This window comes from Salvelinus fontinalis, chromosome 31 (assembly GCF_029448725.1).
Source record: "Salvelinus fontinalis isolate EN_2023a chromosome 31, ASM2944872v1, whole genome shotgun sequence".
Taxonomy (NCBI): Eukaryota; Metazoa; Chordata; class Actinopteri; order Salmoniformes; family Salmonidae; genus Salvelinus; species Salvelinus fontinalis.
The window spans coordinates 13915362-13931159 of record NC_074695.1 but is presented as its reverse complement, the minus strand read 5'-3'; the positions used below and the strand labels follow the sequence as shown (position 1 = coordinate 13931159).

The 15798-nt window shown below is 44.8% G+C and overlaps 1 pseudogene; it reads right to left on the bottom strand.

The window, feature by feature from the left end:
* Positions 1–15798, bottom strand: LOC129829679 (cytochrome P450 2K1-like; annotated as a pseudogene).

The following is a 15798-nucleotide window of genomic DNA, read 5'->3' as shown; positions in this document are numbered from 1 at the left end:
TCAATCTGCAATAACAATAAAAAAAACTGCAAACTCTTATAACATATAACATCAAAAGGGAACTGTTATGGTCAACGATTCAGTCTTGCCTTGGAAGATGACGTCTCGGCTGGTGGTGTGAGGGATGGACATGGGTACAATGTTGGCAAGTCTATGGGTTTCATTAGATTATATATATCGCAACTAGCTAACCACAATCCCAGGTGACCACTCCTGGCTAGCGTTTCCATCCCGGAGCAAGCATCAATTAGCCTGAAGCTAGCCCGGCTAGGGCTCCTGTGCTACCACTGAAGCCCACTCCTGGGCTACAATATCCGGACCCCTTTACTGCCGGTACGGAGCACGGAACCCCGCCGATCCTCTATGACTGGAATACCGACATAATCTGCCCGAGGACTCCAACAGGCCCCTCAGGCGTGACGCCCGCTGAAGGCCCATTCTGCTAACCTACTAGGCCTGTTAGCTACCTAGAGCTACCTGGAACCCTACTAATTCCACGACTGGTCTATCGACGTCACCGCACGAAGAGGCAAAAACAGACTCCCCCCCCCATCGCGGCGTCCCCCAAAGGCTAACTTGCCTGCCCCGGTCTGCTAACTGATAGCTTATCTTGCAGCTAGCGCAGCCAGGAAGCTAGCACCAGTTAGCAAACACAATTCTACAATTCACAACCTCTCTTTCGCCATCGCTATCCGGCTTGGATTCTCTGTCGACACGACCACGTCTGGTCTGCAGACGTGCCCTCAACCGGTGCCCTCAACCGGCCTCCGTCTGAGCAGACCCCCTCCGTCTGAGCAGACCACCCCCCGGGCTATTAACTTTAAACGCGTGCTAGCTTAGTGGAGGCCTCACTGCTCCATCTACGGCTGCCCCCTGGACACTATGATCACTTGGCTACATAGCTGATGCCTGCTTGACTGTCCATTAATTCATGGTACTCCATTCTGTTTATTTGTGTTTTATCTGTCGGCTCTGTGCCTTAACTCAGGATCTGTGTGTAGTTAATCCGACCCTCTCTGCCCAGTCGTCGCCATTTTTACCTTCTGTTGCTGTGTTAGCTGACTAGCTGCTGTTATCTCACCTGTTGTTTTAGCTAGCTCTCCCAATCATGACCTGCAATCACTTTATGCCTTATTGTATGTCTCTCTCAAATATCAATATGCCTTGCATACTGTTGTTCAGGCTAGTTATCATTGTTTTGGTTTGCAATGGACCCCGTAGTTCCACTCTCTGTACCTCTGATACCTCCTTTGTCCCACCCCCCACACATGCGGTGACCTCACCCATTGAGACCAGCATGTCCAGAGATACAACCTCTCTTATCATCACCCAGTGCCTGGGCTTGCCTCCGCTGTACCCGTGCCACACCATACCCTGGTCTGCACATTATGCCCAGAATCTATTCTACCACGCCCATAAATCTGCTCCTTTTATTCCTTGTCCCCAACGCTCTAGGCGACCAGTTTTTATAGCCTTTAGCCGCACCCTCATCCTACTACTCCTCTGTTCCTCGGGTGATGTGGAGGTAAACCCAGGCCCTGCATGTCCCCAGTCACCCTCATTTGTTGACTTCTGTGATCAAAAAAGCCTTGGCCTCATGCATGTCAACATCAGAAGCCTCCTCCCTAAGTTTGCCTTACTCACCGCTTTAGCACACTCTGCCAACCCTGATGTCCTTGCCGTGTCTGAATCCTGGCTTAAGAAGGCCACCAAAAACTCTGAGATTTCCATACCCAACTATAACACTTTCCGTCAAGATAGAACTGCCAAAGGGGGAGGAGTTGCAATCTACTGCAGAGATCGCCTGCAAAGTTCTGTCATACTTTCCAAGTCTATGCCCAAACAGTTCGAACTTCTAATTTTAAAAATTAATCTCTCCAGAAATAAGTCTCTCACTGTTGCCGCCTGCTACCGACCCCCCTCAGCTCCCAGCTGTGCCCTGGACACCATCTGTGAATTGATCGCTCCCCATCTAGCTTCAGAGTTTGTTCTGTTAGGTGACCTAAACTGGGATATGCTTAACACCCCGGCAGTCCTACAATCTAAGCTTGATGCCCTCAATCTCACACAAATCATCAAGGAACCCACCAGGTACAACCCTAAATCCGTAAACATGGGCACCCTAATAGACATTATCCTGACCAACTTGCCCTCCAAATACACCTCTGCTGTCTTCAATCAAGATCTCAGCGATCACTGCCTCGTTGCCTGTATCCGCCACGGGTCCACGGTCAAACGACCACCCCTCATCACTGTCAAACGCTCCCTAAAACACTTCTGCGAGCAGGCCTTTCTAATCGACCTGGCCCGGGTACCCTGGAAGGATATTGACCTCATCCCGTCAGTTGAGGATGCCTGGTCATTCTTTAAAAGTTACTTCCTCACCATATTAGACAAGCATGCTCCGTTCAAAAAATGCAGAACCAAGAACAGATATAGCCCTTGGTTCACTCCAGACCTGACTGCCCTCGACCAGCACAAAAACATCCTGTGGCGAACTGCAATAGCATCGAAGAGCCCCCGCGATATGCAACTTTTCAGGGAAGTCAGGAACCAATACACGCAGTCAGTCAGGAAAGCAAAGGCCAGCTTTTTCAAGCAGAAATTTGCATCCTGTAGCTCTAACTCCTAAAAGTTCTGGGATACTGTAAAGTCCATGGAAAACAAGAGCACCTCCTCCCAGCTGCCCACTGCACTGAGGCTAGATAACACGGTCACCACTGAGTGATAATCGAAAACTCGAACAAACATTTCTCAATGGCTGGCCATGCCTTCCACCTGGCAACTCCAACCTTGGCCAACAGCCCCGCTCCCCCCCGCTGCTACTCGCCCAAGCCTCCCCAGCTTCTCCTTTACCCATATCCAGATAGCAGATGTTCTGAAAGAGCTGGAAAACCTGGACCCATACAAATCAGCTGGGCTTGACAATCTGGACCCCCTATTTCTGAAACTGTCCGCCGCCATTGTCGCACCCCCTATTACCAGCCTGTTCAACCTCTCCTTCGTATCATCTGAGATCCCCAAGGATTGGAAAGCTGCCGCTGTCATCCCCCTCTTCAAAGGGGGAGACACCCTGGACCCAAACTGTTACAGATCTATATCCATCCTGCCCTGCCTAGCTAAAGTCTTCGAAAGCCAAGTCAACAAATAGATCACTGACCATCTCGAATCCCACCGTACCTTCTCCGCTGTGCAATCCGGTTTCCGAGCCGGTCACGGGTGCACCTCAGCCACGCTCAAGGTACTAAACGATATCATAACCGCCATCGATAAAAGACATTACTGTGCAGCCGTCTTCATCGACCTGGCCAAGGCTTTCGACTCTGTCAATCACCATATTCTTATCGGCAGACTCAATAGCCTCGGTTTTTCTAATGACTGCCTTGCCTGGTTCACCAACTACTTTGCAGACAGAGTTCAGTGTGTCAAATCGGAGGGCATGTTGTCCGGTCCTCTGGCAGTCTCTATGGGGGTACCACAGGGTTCAATTCTCGGGCCGACTCTTTTCTCTGTATACATCAATGATGTTGCTCTTGCTGCGGGCGATTCCCTGATCCACCTCTACGCAGACGACACCATTCTGTATACTTCCGGCCCTTCCCTGGACACTGTGCTATCTAACCTCCAAACGAGCTTCAATGCCATACAACACTCCTTCCGTGGCCTCCAACTGCTCTTAAACGCTAGTAAAACCAAATGCATGCTTTTCAACCGTTCGCTGCCTGCACCCGCACGCCCGACTAGCATCACCACCCTGGACGGTTCCGACCTAGAATATGTGGACATCTATAAGTACCTAGGTGTCTGGCTAGACTGCAAACTCTCCTTCCAGACTCATATCAAACATCTCCAATCCAAAATCAAATCTAGAGTCGGCTTTCTATTCCGGAACAAAGCCTCCTTCACTCACGCCGCCAAACTTACCCTAGTAAAACTGACTATCCTACCGATCCTCGACTTCGGCGATGTCATCTACAAAATAGCTTCCAATACTCTACTCAGCAAACTGGATGCAGTTTATCACAGTGCCATCCGTTTTGTTACTAAAGCACCTTATAAGACCCACCACTGCGACCTGTATGCCCTAGTCGGCTGGCCCTCGCTACATGTTCGTCGTCAGACCCACTGGCTCCAGGTCATCTACAAGGCTATGCTAGGTAAAGTGCCGCCTTATCTCAGTTCACTGGTCACGATGGCTACACCCACCCGTAGCACGCGCTCCAGCAGGTGTATCTCACTGATCATCCCTAAAGCCAAAACCTCATTTGGACGCCTTTCCTTCCAGTTCTCTGCTGCCTGCGACTGGAACGAATTGCAAAAATCTCTGAAGTTGGAGACTTTTATCTCCCTCAACAACTTTAAAAATCTGCTATCCGAGCAGCTAACCGATCGCTGCAGCTGTACATAGTCCATCTGTAAACTACCCACCCAATTTACCTACCTCACCCCCATACTGCTTTTATTTATTTACTTTTCTGCTCTTTTGCACACCAGTATCTCTTCTTGCACATGATCATCTGATGATTTATCACTCCAGTGTTAATCTGCTAAATTGTAATTATTCGATTTATTGCCTACCTCATGCCTTTTGCACACATTGTATATAGATTCTCTTTTTTCTACCATGTTATTGACTTGTATATTGTTTACTCCATGTGTAACTCTGTGTTGTTGTCTGTTCACACTGCTATGCTTTATCTTGGCCAGGTCGCAGTTGCAAATGAGAGCTTGTTCTCAACTAGCCTACCTGGTTAAATAAAGGTGAAATAAAAAATAAAAAAACATTAGATTCAACTTGACTGTCATTGAACAGGTAGAGTATACACCTGAAATGCAGGGATAGCAGCAATGAGGTTACCAAGGTAGACATGTATGTACATGTACAACTGAATAATGTCCTTAATCAGACTTTGCAAAGCAATGGATCACTGCATCAGTGTAGGGCAGGTTCTTCCTGTCCTCTACCAAGGCCTGACGACTTCCTATGACCCTGCTCATCTCTTCTGGGAACCGGTCTGGAAAAAAGACAGGAAGTGCCAATGTTACCAGCGTAGCACCCCGTATTATAGGCATATTCAACAGCATTTAAGAAATATATTACATTCAACAGTGTTATCTTGTGATCAAACTGTCAATGATTTGTGATTATAGGTGTCGTAAAAATGTTAGCTAACGGGTTACCAATTAGCATGCTTGACATTTCAGTGGAAATATACTAGTATCAGCTTTCTGATAAGTGGTTTAGCAAACGAAATGTGTCCCGTAATGTAGGCATACGGTCCCCAGTTATTTGCCACCTGACAATTTTGTTCAAAAAAGAGACACCAACCTCACGTCCGAAGTGTTGACTAGTTGGCTAGCTTTCCGGTTAAAACAAAAATTAGTTGCCTAAAATCGGTTAGCTATATTTCAGAGGTAAAACAGTATATGTGGTCTGTCGCATAATTGTCATGCCCTGGCCTTTGTTATCTTTGTTTTCTGTAATAGTTTGGTTAGGTCAGCGTGTGACAGGGGGGATGTTTGTGTGTTTTTGTCTAGTCTTGGGTGGTTGTATGGTATAGGGGGTTTAGGTAGAGTAGATGGGTTTGTGTTTGAGTGTAGGTGTCTAGGTATGTCTATGGTTGCCTGAATGGTTCTCAATCAGAGACAGCTGTCATTCATTGTCTCTGATTGGGAGCCATATTTAAGGCAGCCATAGGCAGTAGGCTTTTGTGGGTAGTTGTCTATGTCTATGTTGCATGTTAGCACTTAGTCTTTTATAGCTTCACGTTAGTCTGTTTGTTGTTTTGTTTTCGTTCGTTTTAGTCTTCCAATAAAAGAAGATGTATTTTTCATACGCTGCGCCTTGGTCCACTCATTGTCCTCAAGACGATCGTGACAGAACTACCCACCAAAGAAGGACCAAGCAGCGTGTCAAGCAGCAGCAGGAACAACCTACACAGGATTTCTGGACATGGGAGGACGAATTGGATGGTAAGGGACCTTGAGCTCAACCTGGAGAATATCGCCGCCCTCGTGAAGAGCTGGAGGCAGCTAAAGCCGAGAGGTGGTGGTATGAGGAGGCAGCACGGAGGCGTGGCTGGAAGCCCCTGAAGAAACCCCAAAAATGTATTAGGGGGGGGGGGGGGGGGTAAAGGATAGTGTGGCGAAGTCAGGTAGGAGACCTGTGCCCACTTCCCATGCTTACCGTGGAGAGCGGGAGTACGGGCAGACACCGTGTTATGCGGCAGAGCGCATGGTGTCTCCTGTACGTGTGCATAGCCTGGTGCGGTACATACCAGCTCCTCGTATCGGCCGGGCTAGATTGAGTATTGAGCCGGATGTCATGAAGCCGGCCCAACGCATCTGGCCTCCAGTGCGTCTCCTCGGGCCGGCATACATGGCACCAGCCTTACGCATGGTGTCCCCGGTTCGCCTACACAGCCCAGTGCGGGTTATTCCACCTCCCCGCATTGGTCGGGCTACGGGGAGCATACAACCAGGTAAGGTTGGGCAGGCTCAGTGCTCAAGGGAGCCAGTACGCCTGCACGGTCCGGTATTTCCGGCGCCTTCAAAGCCGCCCGTCTGTCCTGAGCCTTCAAAGCCGCCCGTCTGTCCTGAGCCTTCAAAGCCGCCCGTCTGTCCTGAGCCTTCAGAGCCGTCCGCCAGTCAGGAGCCGCCAGAGCCGTCCGCCAGTCAGGAGCCGCCAGAGCCGTCCGCCAGTCAGGAGCCGCCAGAGCCTTCCGCCAGACAGGAGCCGCCAGAGCCTTCCGCCAGACAGGAGCCGCCAGAGCCTTCCGCCAGACAGGAGCCGCCAGAGCCGTCATCCAGCCATGACCGGCCAGAGCCGTCATCCAGCCATGACCGGCCAGAGCCGTCATCCAGCCATGACCGGCCGGAGCCGTCAGCCAGCCATGACCGGCCAGAGCCGTCAGCCAGCCATGACCGGCCAGAGCCGTCAGCCAGCCAGGATCGGCTAGAGCCGTCAGCCAGCCAGGATCGGCCAGAGCCGTCAGCCAGCCAGGATCTGCCAGAGCCGCCAGTCAGCCAGGATCTACCAGAGCCGCCAGTCAGCCAGGATCTACCAGAGCCACCAAAGCGGGTATTGACAATGGTGGAGTGGGGGCCAAGTCCCGCACCCGAGCCGCCGCCATAATAAGGTCCACCCCGGACCCTCCCCTTCTGTGTCAGGTTTTGCGTCCGGAGTCCGCACTTTTGGGGGGGGGGGGGGGGTACTGTCACGCCCTGGCCTTTGTTATCTTTGTTTTCTGTAATAGTTTGGTTAGGGCAGGGTGTGACAGGGGGGATGTTTGTGTGTTTTTGTCTCGTCTTGGGTGGTTGTATGGTATAGGGGGTTTAGGTAGAGTAGGTGGGTTTGAGTGTAGGTGTCTAGGTATGTCTATGGTTGCCTGAATGGTTCTCAATCAGAGACAGCTGTCATTCATTGTCTCTGATTGGGAGCCATATTTAAGGCAGCCACAGGCAGTAGGCTTTTGTGGGTACTTGTCTATGTCTATGTTGCATGTTAGCACTTAGTCTTTTATAGCTTCACGTTCGTCTGTTTGATGTTTTGTTTTCGTTCGTTTTAGTCTTCCAAAAAAAGAAGATGTATTTTTCACACGCTGCGCCTTGGTCCACTCATTGTCCTCAAGACGATCGTGACAATAATATACACCGTGTCCCACAAAATGTGCATGTATATTACTTTTTTGAAAACTCTCAAAACCGAATTTATCTTCCATAAATTGCAGTGAAAATCAGCTAGCTAGAAGGGTGTCTTGAGTGGCAAAATTTACCATTATTTTCCAGTCCATTTAAATGTTGAGCTCGAGGTGATTTAGTTCTCCAATTGCCAGAGAGTGTCCAAATTTAGGGGGTGTCCGATGTTGGGGGAAAATGAGCAATAACCCAGTGTTGAAACATGAATCTGAATGATCTTTACCCTGGTATCTGTTCAGTGACCTGTGTTTCAGGTTGGCCTCTTGCCAATGTTTACTGCTAACAACACCTTAAGTGTCTCTGTGCTTTGTGTCACTATGTAACAGGTCTCGGGTGGGTTTTTATCAGTGCCGGTCAGTGTCATTTAAGAGGAGGGAGGCTGACTTTTTAAAATTCAAGTTTACAACGTAGGTGTGTAACAGGGCTATATTGGTGATTCCCCTTGCCACTTTATGTTAAAACTTCTTCAGGCTGCAGGGTGAATATTGAAAAAACTGGAAAATATGTGCACATTCTCAAACGGCCTCTTAAGAAATTTTTGATTTTACAATATGCATATATTTACTACTATTGGATAGATAACAGTCTATAGTTTCTAAAAACGTTTGAATTATTTCTCTAAGTGGAACAGAACTATTTTTACAGCCATTTTCCCAGCCGAATTGAGATTTCCAAAATGCGATGTGTCTCTTTAAGACCTTGTCTATACAAGGTCATGACACTTAGGACCGTAGAAACACGTCATACGCCTTCATCTGGGTGTAATGCGGAAGTGAGAGTTGAAAGGAGTCGAATATCTCTTCCATGGACTGAATACCACATCTTCTTGTGAGACCTGCGCAGTTTAATTTTTTTTCCGGGCGCGAGGCAGAATCTGGACTCGGCTCCTGGAATCTGCTCGTTAAAGGTGAATATGACCTCTGCCTACGATATTATTTGATACATGTCACAAAATCATCCTAAAGTATGTTTTTTCAATATACTTTAATTATATTATTGCAATTTATTCTGGACTTTAGATGTCATGCGACGGAAGAATTTTTTGAAGAAAGACAGATTAGCGCCGCACGGCCGTTGTGCTTGCTAACCAAAGAGGAAAATATTTTGTTCTGGAACCCAACTAAAGACTTTACTGGACAATGGACCCCGTTACAACATTCTGATGGAAGATCAACAAAGATAAGGACCCAATTTGGGATGCTTTTTCATATATCTGTCGAACTGTGCTATGCTAGCGCTTGACTAGAATCAATGCTGCCGTATGCTAGCTAATGTTGTAAGCTAATATAACGATATATTGTGTTTTCGCTGTAAAACACTTCAAAAATCGGAAATATTGGCTCTATTCACACGATATTTGTCTTTCATTAGCTATCCACCATATGTTTTTCTGAAATGTTTTATGAGGTGTAATTAGTAGTTGACGTTGGTGTCTGTATTTTCTCTGGCTACTCCCGTCTGATTTCAGACTGTAGCTATGCTGTAGCAATGATGGGAGCAGTAATGTAAAACTGATTTATAGCTAAAATATGCACATTTAATGAACAAAACATAGATTTATTGTGTAACATGTTATAGGACTGTCATCTGAGGTAGTTTTTTCTAGGTTCTTTAGGTTGGTTTTAGGTTATTTAGGTTGGCTTGTGCATGCTACTTGAATCATAATTCATACATCATAATCATAATCATACGTGTCTGTCCACTTTTGTATTTGGTGGTGAGCTAACATAAATATATGTGGTGTTTTCTCTGTAAAACATTTAAAAAATCGGACATGTTGGCTGGATTGACAAGATGTTTATCTTTCAAATGCTGTATTGGACTTGTTAATGTGTGAAAGTTAAATATTTTTAAAAAATAGCTTTTGAATTTCGCGCCCTGCACATGAGCTGGATGTTGTCATATTTGTACCGACGTCGGGAGAGCCCGCCTAACAGGTTAAGCCAATGGGTTTTTGGTTTTAGTTTTGTCTTGCCTTCACCTACTCAACATGGCATCTTATTGGCTGGTTTGCTTGGCTTGCTTATGAGGGAGGATGTTTCAGTTAGAATCGTCCCAGTGAACAAGCACCAAACCAGCGGTAAGTTGTTGGTTGCAAAGCACTGTAGGTCAAGAGTGATTTTTATACTCCCAAGTGATGATTTAAATGTACAATGTTATTCGAACATCACACAAGATGCAGCGTTTTTTGTTAAATATTTGTTGTGCATTTTGTTGTAGAGAATTCCTGCTAATACTAGCAGGGATTTAGACTTACTGTGTCTGGTGGGGGGGTTCGTATATTTTGTACAGTGTGTGAGTGCAGAGTTGGATGGTGAGCCATGCATTGCATGACGTGCAATTTTGTGCTGTTTCTATCAGGTACATTGTTCAAAATATTATATTGTATATTGTAATTGTTGTATTATTTTGGTAACTACATTGCCCAGTGAACAAGCACCAAACCAGCGTGCGTGAGTGCAGAGTTGGATGGTGAGCCGTGCATTGCATGACGTGAAATTTTGTGCTGTTTCTATCAGAGTAAAGCTCCATGACTGGTGCTACAAGTTGGAGTTTGTGTCGATGATTGATTGTACACAACGCAAGAAGAGTACTGTTGCATACAATTTTGAGGTGACAGACAGTGACACATTCAATACTGCCTTTTACACTCTGATCTAGGGTGTAATCATTAGTCCAAAAGTTGTAAACCAGAGTTTCTATTGGACAAATTCCGGTATGTTTATCCTCGTTTCATTCTGTTTGCTTCCATTTAAGAAACGTTTTTGAACAGAATCGGGGGAATGAATACACCCCTGATCATGCTAAACACAGTTCACTTTCATAGCAGTCACATTGTATTCTTTATCGCATCTATGTGCTCCCCTCATCTCAAATGTTCTCTTCGCTTGTGGACTTCAACGCACAACACATCAGCTGTATGTGACCAGGTAAAGAAAAAAATCCAATCCAAACCATATCATAACCACTACACACAGCCTACATCGTTGTCAACATTTTAGCTAAAGTAACGTCATAGTCAAAATAGCTAATAGAATGAACGTGTTAGTAAACATGCTACAATCATGCAGTAACGTTACAGTGTACAGTCAGTAAGCAGTTTAGCACTTACACCGGCGGGCCCCGGTGGCAATAAATTAGTTAAACCAAAAGCTTACCTTGACTTTGAAGAGCTCCAGTGTTGTGTTGGATAGTCATAGCTAGCTAGCTAACATAGCATCCTTCGGTTTGAGCAGCGTGTTTGAGTAGGCTAAACTAGCTAGCTGCATTTGCTAGCTACAGTAAGTAGCTAAGTGAAACTGAAAGTTAAAATAGACAATCTCACTATCTCTCGCTTGTTTCTTCGTTTTGGAGGAAATTAATTTGTTCTAATCTGTTGAACTATTGTCTTTTGCTTTCTTTGAGTCAACTACTCACCACAATTTATGCCCTGCAGTGCTAGCTAGCTGTAGCGTATGCTTTTAGTACTATATTCGTTCTCTGATCCTTTGAGTGGGTGGACAACACGTCAGTTCATGTTGCAAGAGCTCTGACAGGTTGGAAGATGTCCTCCAGAACTTTTCACAATTACTGTGGAAGTCAATGTACCCAGAGGAGGATGGAAGCTAGCTGTCCTCCGGCTACACCACAGCGCTACCCTACAGAGTGCTGTTGAGGCTAATGTAGACCTTCATTGCAAAAAAGAGTGTTTTAATCAAATATTTGGTGACACGTGAATATATTTAGTATAGTTTTATCTAAAAAGGATAACTTCTTAAATACTTCAACATTTTTATTTTTAGGAAATTCACTGAGGAGTATGGTCCTTAACCCAGAGGTGAAACATTAATCTGAATGATCTTTAGCCTGGTATCAGTTCAACGACCTGCACTAAAAGGTTGGCCTCTTGCCAAATGTTTATGGATAATAACACCTTAATTGTCTCTATGTTTTGTGTCACTATATAACAGGTCTTGGACGGTTTTCATGCAGTGTAGACCTTTCCTGCAGTCAGATGACCTAGTGGCCTCATGGGTGGAATGTTTTCAATATTTTTCATGATTTCATAATTAATAAACATAATAAGCCGCAGAAAATCCGGTGTTTTTATGTCAAATTATTTTGTTATATTTCAGCCTTCTATAATGTATATAAAGTGTAACTTTGGGATAACCAGCCATAAAATAACACAGCATATGTCACAACAGGTGTAAATAATGGGTCATGACAGTGTTATGACCATATAATGACAGGTTATGACCGTGTCTTAATAATTTATCTTCTTATGGCTTGGGGGCGGTATTTCGACGTCTGGATGAGAAGCGTGCTCAAAGTAAACTGCCTGTTACTCAGGCCCAGAAGCTAGGATATGCATTTCCAAAACTGTTCAAATAATGTCTGTGAGTATAATAGAACTGATATGGCAGGTGAAAACCTGAGGAAAATCCATCCAGGAAGTGGGATTTTGTTGATATGTGTTTTTTCAATTGAAAGCCTATAGAGTATCTAATGGGTTAGGACCCAGAATGCAGTTCCTATGGCTTCCACTAGATGTCAACAGTCTTTAGACATTGTTTCAGGCTTGTTTTCTGAAAAGTAAAGAAAAAGGAGACCTTTCTGTATGTGGACTGAGGAAGAATGCAGAGCTGGTTTGTGCGCATGACCGAGTGCATGCCCTTCGTTGTTTTTCCTTTCAATTGAAGACGCTATTGTCCGGTTGAAATATTATGGATTATTTAGACAATTGACAACCTGAGGATTAATTATTAACATCGTTTGACATGTTTCAACAAACTTTACCAGTACTATTAGAATATATTCGTCTGCATGTTTTGACTGCCTTTGAGCTAGTGGATTACTGAACAAAAGCTGCCAACAAAACTGAGTTTTTGGGATATAAAGAGGGATTTTATCAAACAAAACAAAAATTTATTATGTAGCTGGGACTCTTGTGACTGCAACCATATGAAGATCTTCAAAGATAAGTGATTAATTTTATCGCTGTTTCTGACTTTTGTAATTCCTTTACATGTTTGTAAAATGTTTGAATGCTTTTGTAAGCGGGGCGCTGTCCTCAGATAATCGCATGGTATGCTTTCGCCGTAAAGCCTTTTTGAAATCTGACAAAGTGGCTGGATTAACAAGAAGTTCATCTTTAAGCCGATGTATAACACTTGTATTTTTTATGAATGTTTATTATGACTATTTCTGTATTTTGAATTTGGCGCTCTTCAATTTCACTGGATGTTACATTTACATTTTACATTTAAGTCATTTAGCAGACGCTCTTATCCAGAGCGACTTACAAATTGGTGCATTCACCTTATGACATCCAGTGGAACAGCCACTTTACAATAGTGCATCAAGATCTTTTAAGGGGGGGGGGGGGGGGTCAGAAGGATTGCTTTATCCTATCCTAGGTATTCCTTAAAGAGGTGGGGTTTCAGGTGTCTCCGGAAGGTGGTGATTGACTCCGCTGTCCTGGCGTCGTGAGGGAGTTTGTTCCAACATTGGGGGGCCAGAGCAGCGAACAGTTGTCGAGGTGGGTCGCTAGCGGAACGCCTGCGCCAGAAAGATTAACGTCTTATGACACTGGGTGTCAAGTAAAGTAAAGGTCCCTACGTGAATTTACAATGTATGGTTGTACTTGTCCATAAGCATCAGACCCCATCGAAGGGTTGTCCTTGTGGTGTCAGTACCAGCAGCAAACAGGTTGGTCACAGAAGATATCAGGTTGTTTTCTTGATAGTGTGTGTCCATATTTCCTGATTCCTGAAAGACACAAACTCATGGGTAACATGGGATAATCCACCCCCAGAAATAAAAACCATGAAACTCTTGTCAATTTGGTGAAAGCCTATGTTCTATCAGTGGGTAAAAAATTGATTTGTAACTATGATTTAACTTTTAAGTGGTCCGTCAGTGAAATCAGGAAATTGTGTAGGAACGTAATCAAAACTACATATTTCAATGCTTGAAGGAAGTCAGGGGTCATTTTGGAAGCCAATGCTAACTAGCGTTAGCTCAATGACTGGAAGTCTATGGGTATTTTCTTACGAATATCTGCATGTGAATGACGCCTAGTGGAGGCGGAGGAAATAGGAATCTGCTCTATTTAGGCGAACTCCACTCCAGAGTTTTGCTTCCTGTCTAGAAAGTGCTAAAGAGCAGACTGTTATTTTCTTGGCCTCTGTTATGCAGCTTTCACCTTTACGAGCACTGCCTACCGCTTCGCCTGGATAGATAGATATTAGTCCAGCTACCATAGTTTTGGCCTTCATTTATGTCCAGCAATGGCCTGTATGAGTGAGTTAAGGCCTAACCTTGGTACAGCATACAGCTGTTAAGCCTCGATAGATACCCATAGACTTCCAATCATTGCGCTAACGCTAGTTAGCATTGGCTCACGACACCACCTCGAACTTCCTTCATACGTGACACAGAGACACAGAGACATAAAAATGGTAACGACTATGAGGTTTGAAAAGTGGTGAAATTCATACCTTGTCATACCTTTGCTTTCTGCTTTTGAACAAGGAACAAAGCCTCTATACATGTGAAGGTTGGGAGTCTCCATCATTCCACTAACCAACTCCTTTACATCCTCCTGGTTGGGAGTCTCCATCATTTCACTAACCAACTCCTTTACATCCTACTGGTTGGGAGTCTCCATCATTCCACTAACCAACTCCTTTACATCCTACTGGTTGGGAGTCTCTATCATTCCACTAACCAACTCCTTTACATCCTCCTGGTTGGGAGTCTCCATCATTCCACTGACCAACTCCTTTACATCCTCCTGGTTGGGAGTCTCCATAATTCCACTAACCAACTCCTTTACATCCTTCTGGTTGGGAGTCTCCATAATTCCACTAACCAACTCCTTTACATCCTTCTGGTTGGGAGTCTCCATCATTCCACTAACCAAGTCCTTTACATCCTTCTGGTTGGGAGTCTCCATCATTCCACTAACCAACTCCTTTACATCCTTCTGGTTGGGAGTCTCCATCATTCCACTAACCAACTCCTTTACATCCTTCTGGTTGGGAGTCTCCATCATTCCACTAACCAACTCCTTTACATCCTTCTGTTTGCTATCAACATTTTTCAGCATTAGGCTTGTGATTGTTTGACCACGGGCCCAACCATGGAAACATGTTGTACAGTTTATCTCACCATACAAATAAGTAAGTGTGAATAATAAAAGGTTTTAAGTACAGTATTCTTATATTCTATAACAACTTTAGAGTGAATATGAAGACAGTACCTGAATAGAGGCAGAACCTGTAAAGCGTAGGCTCTCATTGGCGTAGTCCACCATGCCTTGGAACTGGACGTCAGAGAATTCAAATCTGCTGCCGTACACAATGGCAGAGATTATGTTGGAGGCAGCGTAATTCACGGGGGGCTGTTGTGTCAAATATCTTACCTGTTACAAAGGCAGACAACAGAGTAACATTTTGGTAGAGCTTTACATAAAATCTAATCCTTCTACTACTGTTTATACTATTTGCTCTAACATGAAATAGTAAGAGCCGTGGATGTCCATTCCTGACCTATAGGGGGGTGTAAGAGGCACCCTCTGACAGACGAAGCAAACACACAGAGCTATTGCCTAATCGCCCAAACAGGTTGTTCCTCATTATTTATCTCCTTGTCTGCAGTTCTATTCAGTGTTTTAACGAGGGTGTAATATAGAGGAACATCTCTCAGGATGAGGACAGGTATAGTAGCCTTAGATAGATTATGATCAGACCATGCTATAATTTAGTCAATGCTCTGCAGGCTTGTAAGTGTTATTCTTGTGTTTCTTAAATACTTCAACCAAGTAACGAATCTCCTCTATGATTTTCTCTAATGCCCCTTTCTTGCACATTCCTAAGTGTCTCATCTCTATCCATGAGTCTCCATTGGCAAACAGAATCACTGTGGAAAAAAGGGATTTGGAATTATCTCAAGGAAACAATGTGTGATACAGCATAAGTGAAATATTAGTAAACTATCCAAAAATCAGTTAATCAATAATTGTTTAACATGTCCTTGGTTGGTATCTGTGGACATGCAGGTGATGCCACTGTCCCCAGATTCCTCTGCATGGTTGAACAGCGCTTGCTTCACCAT